Below are 13,160 nucleotides of genomic sequence, written 5' to 3'. Positions count from 1 at the left end.
CATTGTTCTGTCTCTATTCTAGTCCTTAATCAGGAAGGCCCCTGCTCCCTTTCAATGTAAGTGCTAGTGTTCCACCCTGGAACTGCTACCATGAACCAGGATCCCTGCCCTCTGTCCTGGAACTGCAACTCTGATTCCTTTATGATGGTAAAGGCTTTTCACGACTCTACTTGTGACCTGGAACTAGATAATGGTAAATGGAGTTGCCAAAGAACACCCATTCCTGTGTCCAGTACCCACACAGAGGTCCCTGTAATCTTTTTCTGATCCGTTGTCCAGTCCTCTTCTTATCTTTGGGCAGCTGCCATAGCCTCCAAGATCTATAGCAGGTGTTAGCTGCCACATTGCACTCTGAGCCAGCCTCCACCCCAGTGTAACAAACCTCTTCTTCGAATCTCCCAAGTTATTTTAGACTGGAAAAAATTTTTGTTTGCTCTGACATTCCAGAATTTGATTATATGATTTATTATTTTCAAATTGTTTGGAGGGAAATGTTGGTAGAGTTTAGCTGGTGTAATCCCTCTACCCTACCATCTTGATTCTTTGGGCAAGAGCTTTTCTGCCAGACAGAAACAAATTAAAGCAGTTCCCCCCTAGGAATGAGGACATCTGTATGGCGAGGAAACTGTATCAGCATCCACAGATTCACTGGAGTGACCTAGCATTCTTTGTCCATTACATAGGAAAGAGATCTCAGATCAGAGTAATTTAGCAGTGGTTGTTTTAAGAAATTGTTAGTACAATTGACCTGGACATGGGTGCAGAAGCTGGGTTCCATTCTTGAGTCTGGCCCTCAGTTTTTTGCCAGTTTTCTTAGACATAAGACTTCACCTTAGGGAAAATGGAAATTCAGGACATCTGACTTGAGTCTCTGGGGAGTTCATAGACTGGAAGATGAAGCAGAACTTGCCCAAGCTCAGTAGTTTAGAATTCTAATGGCACTGGCAATGTTGAGCAGCAGTAGAAATGTCCCTTGATGATCTCAGGCCACGCTACCTCTAGCTGTGATCATTGGAGCACTTGACTTCAGAAGGAGGACCTAGAAAAACAGAAATAAAAGTCACAAAGGTAAAATCTACACACCAAGATATTTAGTTATTCACTTCAAATGTGATTGAAAAAGGTAATTTCTGAGCACATCCAAAAAGAATCAGTGACCAGCCAGCGTATGGGAATTCACTAAGAACAAGATAAATATCAAAGTATATTGAACTAAAGTGAAATTTAAGATTATCTACTCCAAGCCTTTCATTTTTTTTATGAACTTTTCAGGAAAAGGAACAACAAAAGAAAAACTTGTATATGAAACCACAAATGATTCACATTTCTGAGTATATCCCTCCAAGCCCAAAGCTTTCCCTTGCAACAAATATAAAAGAAGGAATAGGAGAGCCAAGCATTGTCTCACTCGGACAATAGATACAGAATTCCACACCTGTAATTAAGATGGAGGGAAGTATATTTTTAAAATTTTTCTCTGTGTATCCCGTTTTCATGCTAAACTAATTTTCTCTCCTTGTCCGCCCCCCAGAGAGTGACCTAAACTATCTCCCTCTAGCCATAGTGTATCTGATCCATCCAGCCATTCAACAGGGCCTCTTCTGACAGTACTGGGGAAAAAATAGATAACTGTGTGCTGGGGAGGCCAGTTAGAAGAGTTGGGAGCTGGCTGAGTAAGTGATGTTGATCACCTGCTAGCTTTGAGTCCTGTGCTGTAGGACCCGATCCTGGGCCTTCCTCTGCTGGGCATTTTTATCAGTGCTGGAAGGTCTGAAAGGCATGTTGGTCCAACTGGCAGGGATGAAATGAGGTGACCAAAAAACACAAAAAAGACCCAGAAAGGCCTGGGTGGTGACCCAAATGCAATTGGATGAAAGCCAATAGCATGTCATATAAACTGCCCTGAGGTTAAAAAAGAGAAATCTACTGTCTCCACAGAGAGAGGTGAGATCAGTGCTTTTGCAGGCTTTGTCTTTTTGAGGGTATTTTTATGACTGCCACAGGCTCAAAATCTATTCGTGGTAGGACATGGAAGCCAAAAACCCCTTGAAGGGATCTCAGACCCTGTGATCAGAAGTGTGGTGTCTTAAAGTGTGTATGTCTGGGTGTTCAGGGTAGAAGGCTCTCTGTGAGGAGATGTGTGGGCATCCTAGGGCAAGAGGCTCAGGCCCTCTTGATTGTCCTCTAGTTTACCTTCCTCCTCCTCCTCCTCCTCTTCCGCAGCACACTCTGTCTGCACTGGAATAGTTAGGAGAAGGCTGCCCTGTGAAGGCCTTGGGTACATTTTGAACTGGGGCTCCCTTTCCCAGCTAGAACTCTTGGATGTCTCTAGGAGCTTCAGGTCTTCTGCTCTGGAATTTTCTGTGGCACTGAAGCACAAATACTTGTCTGCCACTTGCTTGAGATGTTGAGGTAGAGAGGGGAGTTTGGTGAAGAAGAAGAGCTGGGCATTAGAGGGCAATGCCCACCTAGTTGGTATGGTCATGATCTCAAAAGACTCCAGAGAGTTGATGACTTACTCTCATTTCATTCTCTTAGGGGGAATCAATCAGCTGCCCCCAGCAGATACTTCACCAGGACCAGAAAGATGGAAGCTGATCCAAGGATTTCAGGTGAGGGGAAAGGAGGAGAGGAGCTAAGGGTCTGAGGAGCCAAGGGGCTATTTCCCTCTCCAATCTTGGCTCTCCTGGTTCCTATCCTCCCTCCTCCCCCCAGCTCCTTTGCCCTCTCCCATCTCTGTGCTCCTGGTACTCACCACTCCCATTTACCTCCCTCTTGCTGTCCCCTCTCCCATCTCATTCCAGTTGTCTCCCTATCTTCTCTCTCCAACCTCATTTTCTCCCCCTCTCATCTCTCTCCGGCAGCTTTTTCCTCCTATCTTCCTCTTGCTATCTTCCCCTGCCATCCAACTCCTTGTGGCTCCTCTTCCCAGCTGCCTCTTCCCTCCCTCCCACTCTGTTCTCCTATCAGCTATCACTTCTCCCCTTCCTTGCCCTTCCATCCAGGTCTTGCTGTCTCCCTTCCTATCACCTTCCTTCTCCCTCCCCACTCCCATCTCTGCAATAGAAGGTAGACTCTTCCCTCAGTCCCAAACTGTTCTGAGCCAAGATAAACCCTAATACCATGGGAAAGTTGCAACTTTTACTTGTCTGTTTTGGTGTTCTATTTGTATTTGTGAAAAAATGGCAATAGAAAACTTGGGATTTTTCAGAGAAATTTTTTCCTTCTTCAAGGGGGGTTCCTGTTTCAAGCTGGAAGGGAGGCTGGCACTATTGATACTGTTTCAGAGAAGGAAGTACTGAAGCAAGCCTTGGAAAATTTTCTCTTCAAAAGGGTTTCAAGCCTAGGAGGTATCAAAAGGGACACTTCCCATTTAAGAAGGGCTTGAGGCAGCTCAGAGACAGGAAATCTTCCCAGTTGGAAAGGAGATAACAAAGATTAGAGCTAACATTGGTCTAACATATATATAAAATAACTTTGACCTAATTTTAAATATATATATTAGAATATATATATATGATTTAAATATATATATACATACACATACACACACATATATATGTATATATATATATATATAACAATAAAACAATTTTGGCCAAATTCTGGGGTCATAATCCCACACGTTCTATTTGATCCCTTCTAAGAGTGAGATGATCTCCAGGTTCTGCCCACATGCTAACCTGCTCTAGCTATAAAGCCTAGACAAAGACTTAATCTTTTGGCAGCCCCCCTCCAAAACTGGGGGGGATATGGGTTTTCAATTTCAAAGAAGACCTGGACATCAAGGAAGTGATGTCATGATAGGAACGAAATTAAAGTGAAGGGTTATTGTGTGAAGACATTGTTGCTATCAGTTCTAGAATCATCTGAATTCAGCGGCCTAATATGATAGGGCAGGACAACTGGTATTAGCCTGGATACAATGGGAAACCTTGGCCTTATAGAGTTAGGTCTTTCCCAGATCACCAAGGCCCTCTGCCTTGTCTGCACCTTTTCCCACTCTTTAGCAGCTTCTTTTAGCCACTTGTCCTGTTGTCAACACCTTATCTTCCTTGCCAGCTGCTCCTTCCCCTCCTTCTCCCCTCACACCACTTCTCCATCTCATTCCTCTCTTGCAAAGCTGGGGATTTTGTTTCTTCTGAAACTGAGAGGAAGCCTACTAGTATTTTCCATCTTCAAGAAAGGGTTAGTTGTGACCACAGGGGAAATGCAGTTAGTCATTGGCACCATCAGCATTCAGTCCCTCAGATTTCTCCACCTGGAAGAGGGACACCCAAAATTTGATGAAGACCCTGGGGCTGTGATTCCCCAAGTTCAGGCTACTTTTAGGGATTATAACTCTGCCTGGGGAGATGTTACCAACCTTATGGGAATTTTTCTTCCCACTGGAGAAAGAACTGTCATTGGAAGCAGCTGATGGACTGTTCCGTATCATAGAAGGTCCTCGGGACCCTGCAGGTCTTCCTAATTGGCTACTACAAGATCCATAGTGGAATTCCAGTGTTCACTCCCATTATACTAGGCTGGCACAAGGCAGGGATACCCTGATTGCTCCCATGGAAGCATGTGTCACTAGATCAGAAAACTGGGGTATATTCCAAGAGATATTATAAGAAAAAGAAAGCCCTAGTTGTTTTTGGTGACTGTATAATTCCTGGATAATGGAGCCTTGAATTCAGTTCTAAAGAGTAAATCCAATTCCAACTAGACCTCTATTGGGACTTTGAGTTTGGTCAGTCTTAGGAAAGCCTCTAAATGTGCTGAGTGTCCTATCTGAGTTCTAAGTGCCCCATCACTGTTTCCATTGACCCCCCCCTTTCTGTTGAATACTCCCCCCCTTTATGCCCAAATCTCCTGTGAAGCTGTTGGTGCATGATTTCTTATACAAACTTAGGGCTACTATGTCCTGTTTTCCCAATGGTTCTCTTTCCCCACAGCTGACTGAAGATACCTTCTCCTTATTCCACATTCTCATTCAGAGTGACCAAAAGACCATCAAAGATGCTTTTTGTATCCTCTGACATCCCTAACTTCCTATGGTCCTCTTCATCTCCAGATATGGAACTCCAAAAATCTATCAGCCCTATTACCATCCAAGTTAGAGGAGATCAGCTACCATCTGTTTCCCAGTGTCGCTATCCAGGGAAGCTACTGAGGGCATTTCACCCATCAGTGACACTTTCAGAGAACAAGGTATTATCATGACCTGCAATTCTCCATGCAACATGCCAATCCTCCCTGTTAAAAACCCAAACAAGGTCCCAACAGCAAGCTTTTTGTGCTCTATTAATGTTTGTGTTATATAGAGACATCCAGTGATACCTAATCCTGCTCCCATCATTTCCCCACTTCCTTGTGAAGCTACCTGATTTATTCTAATGGGTCTTTTTCAGCATCTTTTTCAGTCCCATTCCCCTAGATTCCCAGAACTTGTTTGTTTTTACCTAGAAGAATTCACAGTGGACATGGCCTTGACTGCCTCCGAGATATGTGGAGAGCCCCATTTTATTCTCTCAAATTTTATAGCAGGAGTTAGCTTCCATTATGTTAACCTTGGTTCACTGTGTGGCTGATTTGCTTCTAGCTGCTCCAGATGGTGAGGTTGGTCACCATCTATTTCTTGAAGTTCGCCAAAGGGACCAGAAAGGTAAGAAGTCAAAAGTCCAGTGGTCACTTTCACAGGTGGAATTAGAGTTTATTTTGACTGCTGGGACGCCTTCTGTGTCTCCCAAAGGCATTTAGACTGTTTAACAACTCTCTGCACCTACCACTAAGCAGCAATTGGGTGACATCCTTGGAGCAGCCAGATTCTGGAGGCAGTAGATACCTTGCTTTGGTGAGATTACCAATTCCCCCATCTCTCTGACTAAAGACTCTATTCTGGAACCTTTGCAGCTTGACACCCAACATCTCTCTGCCCATGTGGGCCTTAGCCTCGATTATAGTACAAGCAAAGTTCTGCTTCAAATATTTGGACCCAGTCTATGCCCAGTGGATTATTATTCTGTTCAATTTGATGCTATGGCTGCTGGGGCAGCACGTTGCCCATAGGTTGGAGCTGGCACTGTGCAAGAGAAGGATTGGGATTTGGTTGGAGGTTCCAAGTTCAGAGTGCAATGTCACTATGAAGCAGAGGCCCCTCTTTCTTCATCATTGACCTTGGACCTTTTTAGATGAGACTTGTTAAATATGAAGCAGCCTTGCTTAGTAAAGAAGATAGAGCTCTCAAACATGTGCCCTTTGAAACCCTGCCATGTGGCCCCCCAATCTGCCAGTCTCTGGGGAATTGTGACTGTGCCTTAGTAGTGGACACAGTTGACCTTTCTGATACCTGCCCCCTTGCACAAGCCTGATTGTGCGCTGTAGAATGATGGTTTCTCCTTTATGAGAGATGGTACTGGTCACATTGGCACTGCTGTAGTTTCTGACCATGACACCATCTGTGTGGCTTTGCTGCCTCCCAGTCTTAGTGTCCAAGCCACTGGGCATGTCATCAATTTATCCTAACTCATGGGATGACTTTGATGGAGGGTTTTCTGCTGGTAAAGTCATTGCAAATGCAGATTTCATCAAAGATCTCTTCTGTGCTCTTAGACTTCCCATTGCCTTGGCCATTGGTGAAACTGATCCCATTGATTGAGGAAATAACCACCTTGATGGCAGAACCAAACTTGCAGTGCTGGAAGGCTATACATATATTTTTAATTTCTCTTCTTCTTGGGATAACAATGTCTCTCTTTCCTACGATGAGTCTGAAACAGAGAAATGGATATATCAGTTTAAGGTTAAAGAGGTTGTCGGGGTCTGGGTGACTGGAGAGCAAACCATTCCTCCCCCAGATCCCAGATTTCTCCATCAGCCTATCACCAGGTTAGTATGTCTGTTCATAATGGGGGGGGCGCTGTTTTAGCACTAAGGGAGTGGTGCAAACTCTTAGGAAGGTTTGGAGTGCCCTGGGTGTCACCATGCCACTTGGCAGCCATACAAGTAGCAAGTCTTTTGTGCTGTTGCCTATGAAAGTCAGCCCCTAGCTAATCTGCCCTTTGAACATTTGCATATTGCTTTCATTTGTATGTCTAAGTATAGCCACTAGAGGGTCCACCTTGTTACTAGTGACACCACCCACTAAATGGAGACCTTTCTTGGCTCTCAAGCAACAAGTAAAGTTATTGCTAAGGATCTCCCAAAAGAAATTGTTCCCCACTTCAGTCCACTGTCATGTGTTGATTCTGGCAAGAGCAACCCCTCTACTGGCTCTATTCTGCCCCGTCTGCTCTTGTCTGAAGCAGCGACTAAATTTCATAGGCCCTGCCAAGCCCAAAGCTTGGGCCAAGTTGAACATATGAATGGGGAGCTTGTAAGTTGTGTCCTGAGACCCATGGGATATAGCCTGCTGTCCTTCCTCGGGCCTTGTCCTGCCTATGCAGCAGACCAAGGCTCACCACCTCATTCCTGTTCCCCTCCTTTCTCTAGGTCATTTCCCATCCCCTCTCACTTCTCCTTTCCAGTCCAATGATCCCAACCCCCCCCTCCACAGGTCCAGTGAATACCCAGAGCTGCTTCCTCCAATCTCTGTCTCACTGCTCCCTCCTTCTCCCACTCAAGAGTCTTTACCTGCTGCCCTCCTTTTTCTCTTTGGCTCCCAGTCTGGCCCAGCTTCTTTTCCCAACTCTCTTTTCTCAGCTTCAGCCTTTACTCCCCCCGCCAACCATGGCCTCCCCTCTTGCTTCTCCTGTTCCTTCCCTTTCCCTTCTCATGCAGCTCTCTGCCCCCATCTGCCCCTCCAGCCTTCTGCACTGCTTTCCTCCAAACCTTTCTAGCTCTCCCTTTTCCGACTCAATTTTCTGCTGCAATCATTTCTGCCTCTAATTTCTGTTGTGGCTCTTCAGTCTATCAGCCATCTCTGACTCTTGGTTACCCTGAGCATCAATTGTCCCTGGGATTTTCTTGGCAAAGATACTGGAGTGGTTTACCATTTTCTCCTCCAGGAGATCTTTTTTGTCAGGCAATCAGAGGGAAGTGACTTGCTCAGGGTAACACAACTAGGAAATGTGTGAGGCTGGATTTGAACTTGGGTCTTCTTGTCTCCAGACCCAGTGCTCTATCCACTTAGCTACCTCCTGCCTCCTCCTGCTATGAGCTTTGCTGTATATCCCTCTCTCTCCTGGTTTCCCTCTGTCTTCCCTTTCTATTTTCTCTCCTTTCCTCTTTGGCTTCCTTCCCTCACTCTCCCCTCCTCCTCCTTTTTGCCTGCCTTCTAGCTGTCTTCCTCCTCTTGTATTCACCCCTGCCCAGTCTTCCCCCCACCTTCTTCTTTTGTTCCATGTCTCAGTCTCTGCACCAGTTCTCTAGGGCTGCCTCTGCTTACTTTCTTCCTCCTGTCCTCCCTTCTCTCTCTAAGTTCAAAACCACCAATCACATTTCTAATGCAGCCTTGCTTTGCTTGAAGATTTTTCATGATTTTCATCATTTTTTGGCTAAATCGTATTTTCAGATGTGGTATTTTGCACTTACTCAAACCAGTCCTTTTTGTTAGACTATCCTGCTTCTTTTTTTTGCAAGGCAATAGGGTTAAGTGACTTGCCCAAAGTCACACAGTACCATGCTTCTTTTGTACAGAATGAAACTTGTCAGTGCAGACATGTTTGTCCATAGCCAATGCATAGCATAAATAGGTTGGCTATATCCCCAAACCTCATTTATTTCCAAGCTTCCCAGCTGGACCTTCTGGGGAACAGACCAAATCCCGAAATTACTCCCTTCCTTCCCAAGGGGAGAGGGAGCGGAGATATCCCTGTGAGCCAATGGCAGAGAGTGAAGCTTTTTACTCAGCACTCTGCACTGTGATCACTGGTCTCTTGCTCCCTTTTCCTCTAGTAGACCACCCTGTCTGGGCAGACATCCCTAGGTTCTCCCTCTCCTTCCAGGTTCTGCTCATCCTCCAAAGTCATAGGCAGCTCTTGAAGGACCACCTGGTTCTCCTTCCCTCCTCTGTCATATCATTTGTCTGTCCTGCTCCTTGGAGAATTCAGTCCCACATGTCTTTGCCCTCTGACACCCCTGTTTCACAAGGACCTGCGGTCCTCTACCCTCAACTAGACTGTAAGCTCCCAGAAAGGAGGGACCCTGATGAGTCCCTAGGGGCTATACAGGTAGCAGTTTTTCAGTGACTCCTTACCAACTCCTTTGACCACTCTTTTCTGAACAGCATGGTGGCAGCGATGAAGATAATGACAACAACAGCAACAGCGACGATGAAGACGATGATCACAATGATGACATTGACGATGACCAAAGGCCCAAATCATTGTAGAAAGCACTTTCTGAGAGTAACATTCTCATGCTGACGTCCATTCCCTGGTGTCAGATCCTGGAACTCTGAGGTCAGATCAACACCACCAAAGGCCAAGGCAAGACATAAATCCATGTCAGTCAGTCAACAAGCATTATTGGGCACCTTCCATGCCAAGCACTGATGGGGGGGCAAAGAAGGGCAAACACACAGTCCCTGCCCCCTCCAGAAGCTCCCAATCTTATACACAGAAAGACACTGAAAATATCTACAGCATAAAGACCAAAGGTCATCTCCAAGGAAAGGTGGAAGCTGGAGGGAATGAGAAAGGCTTCTTGCAGAAGGTGGAATAAGAGCTGAGTCTTAAAGAGGGCTGGAGGTGGAGCCTTATGCTCCAGGAATCTCGAGCAGGCCAGTAGCTCTGGAAGACAGAGCACAGATGGGAAATGAAGCATAAAAGGCCAGCAAAGTCAGAGGTCCCAGGATATAAATGATTTTCAAGGTCAAACAGAAGGTTTTAAACTTGATCTTGGAGCTGATAATGAACCACTAGAGCTTATTGAAGTGGGTACAGGGGGGGAAGATGCTGACGGTGGTTGAAGATATGCTTTAAGATCATCAATTTGAAGAGAGGATTCTGGGAAGATGGACTGTAGGGGGAGAGACTGGAGGCAGCCAGACTCCCTGTAGGCTCTGGCTATAGTACAGGAGGGAGGGCAGGTGGGTATAGGCACTGCCAGAGGAGAGGAGGGGGCATATTCAGGAGATGCTGAGAAGGTTGAAAGGACAAGAGTTAGCAGCAGACTGGAGTGTGAGATCAATGTGAGAGAGGAGGTGAAGATGACCTTGAGCTTGTGAACCTGGGTGATTGGGAGAATGGAGGTACCCTCAGGAGCAATAGAAAAGTAGGGAAAAGGCAGACACTTAGGAAGAAAGATAATGAGGGTGTCAACTTGAGACCTGTTGACTTTGAGACATCTCTGGGCCATCCAGGTCAAGATATCCCAAAGGCAGTTGGGAACAAATGTGAGCCAGGGGAGGGCCAGAGAGCTAGGTCTGGGAATCCTCTGTGTGGGGAGATAGCAACCACAACCATGGGAGCTGATGAGATTTGTGGGCAAAATAGCAGAAGGGGAGAATAGATGGCAGCCCAGGACAGAGCTGGTAGCTGGTGGGCATGACCTAGATGAAAATCTGGCAAATGAGAGGGAGGAGAAGGAGCTTCTCAAGGGGCAGGAGGACCAGGAGAGAGAGCCATGTCTCCAGGACCTGCAGAGTAGCCACAGCTACTGTAGAACCACACGTTTCTCTAGTGTTGTTCTGGTGCTTGGACAAGTAGACCTATCCCCATTGGACTGATGAGTAAACTGAGGCTTGAGGTAAAGGAATAAAGTGTTAAGTGTGCAGGATGTAAGGTGGACCCCATTTGTAGTTTTTAAGTACTGAACTAAAATTCAGAACTAATACAAAGAAAGAGGTGAATGAACTACTTACCCCAGGCTCCCCAGCTTTGGAAGCCAGGCTTCCTGACCCTGGGACTGCTCCCACTACCTTCTCCCTTGCCTAGGAGGCTGCTGTGGAAGCCAGTGAGGACAGGGCAGGACACGTGACACAGACCCTTTCTGAGAGGAGCAAAGTGTTGGGCCTAAGGGCAGAAGCCCATATGGGGTGGCCTGTGGCCCTGGGAGATGGAGAGGAAAAAAGAGGAGTGCTGCTATCCTCTTGCCTTTATCTAGATATTGTGGACCTCATCATCTAGGTCTACCAGAGAAGGGAGTCCCCTCAATTCAGGCCCAGGACATAGACGAGGGCCATGGAGGTCAGTGGAGGAGATGGCCTGCTTGCCAGGAGGGACATCATGAAGAAAAAAAAAGAGTCCTTATCCAGAGGATTCCACAAGAATGGGGCCACTGCCCCACCTCAGGTGGGTGAATTTCTGAGGCTCTGGAAGGTGAGAGAGGGCAGGCTGATGGGGGCAATGGAGCACAAAGGGTCAGTGGCCAGGCCAGCTGGCTAGGTGGGCTGTGGTGAGGGAAGGGCTTTGTAAGACCTTGTCAGAAGCCTCTGAGTAGCCTGGTTCAGGCCACTGAGTCTAGCCTGGCCCTCTTCAGGTGAACAAATGACATGCGTGGCCATGCCAGAGGGGACACGGATGTCTACCTGTCTCTGTTCTTGAGAAGGACACAAGAACAACTGTGAATTTTTTTCTAAGGGTCAGGATAGCTGTTGGGCAAAGGCAGGTGTGTGGACAGAACGAATGGCCCAAGGATGTGCTGTAGCAAGGGGCAGGGCAAAGGAATAGAGGGCCCATCTAGCAGGAGCAGGGGGAAAGAGGGAGGTAAGAGGCCAGATTGGAGAGCTCTGAGGAAGAAATCTCTTACAACCCCATCATGCTGTAATCTGATGTGCCTCAAATGGAATGATTGTAGTAATTGTACCATTAATATGGAGGTGATGGGACTGATAACAATAGCTAGATGTTTATCCATACATACATGTTTGTGTTTATTCAATTGTTTTCCAATTGTGTCTGATTCTTTGTGACCCAATGTGAGGTTTTCTTGGCAGAGATCCTGGAGTGGTTTACTATTTCCTGCTCCAGCTCATTTTACAGATAAGGAAACAGGTGAAAAAAAAGTAATGTGACTTATCCAGGGTCACACAGCTAGTAAATGTCTGAGACTGGATTTGAACAAAGTATGGAGACTCATCAAGGAAGAGGTGTTGGGCATAGAGAGGCCAAGGAAGATTGGGACAGAATAAGGCCAGTGGATTTGGAGATCAGAATTTGGGAATTCTTCATCTGGTCCAGTTTGAGGCCCTTTCCTAGTCTGAGGTTCTGGGATTCTGGCAAGTAATTAGGGTCTTGCACCTGAATTATTTCCAAGTGGTGATAAGGAAGCAGAGGCATCTGGTGTCCAATGTGTCAGAGGAGAGGACCAGTGATCAAACTCCATGCCGAGGCTGTGACAAGGAAGGTGTTTGCGTGTTGTTTTGGGTTTTTTTTTTTTTATCAAGAAGGCCTGAGAGTATTTGTAAGCCAAGATGAAGACTCCAAGAATAAGGAACTGGGGGTTACCTGAGAAGGAGGTGATTTTTCTTATCACTTTTACCTTCATTTACATACAATGAAGCATACAACAGGACACAGTAAAAAAGTCCTACCTTCTGGAGATGGAAGAAACTAGCTTTCATAGTCGATGATTTTTCAAATGTTGGTAAATTCTGTTGTGATAAGAAAACACAAAGCATTTGTCCAACATTCCCTGCTTCACAGAAGCTTTTTGTCATCACTTTTCTTTCTTTCTAACAATTATTTTATTGATTTATGCTTTATACCACTATCCCAATTGCTGCCTTATCCTACCCCCATCCCCTGACCCTGCCAAACCCTCCCCGTGACATAGGACAATTAACATGAAGCAGGCACTGCAGACCCAGTTGCTCCATACCTGGTCTCCATTTGTGATTTGAGATGTCCATAGTCAGGTGCTGGATCTCCTCTGTGTTCTTCTGTCCTTTAGTGCCGGATTTCATTGCTATTGACTGTGGTCAGTGTATATGTTTTCCCATTTCTTCTTTCTTCACTTAATCTCAGTTCTAACAAGTCCTCCCATGTTTCACAATATCCAAGTCATTCTCAGGATTTTCGGATTTCTCTTGAGGTCCCCCAGGTCTTCAAGCTAAGAGTCATCCTTGACCCTTCACTCTTACTCACTCCTCATATTCAATCGGTTTAAATCTTATCACCATGGGCCCCCCCAGTCGTCCCCCCCCCACACACACACACATACAACCCCTTTCCTCCATTCACACCACAACCACCCTAGTTCAGGCTCTCAACTATGCTGCTTCCCTAAATGTT

Source organism: Macrotis lagotis, chromosome X (assembly GCF_037893015.1).
Source record: "Macrotis lagotis isolate mMagLag1 chromosome X, bilby.v1.9.chrom.fasta, whole genome shotgun sequence".
Taxonomy (NCBI): Eukaryota; Metazoa; Chordata; class Mammalia; order Peramelemorphia; family Peramelidae; genus Macrotis; species Macrotis lagotis.
Note: the sequence above shows the minus strand (reverse complement) of the source record.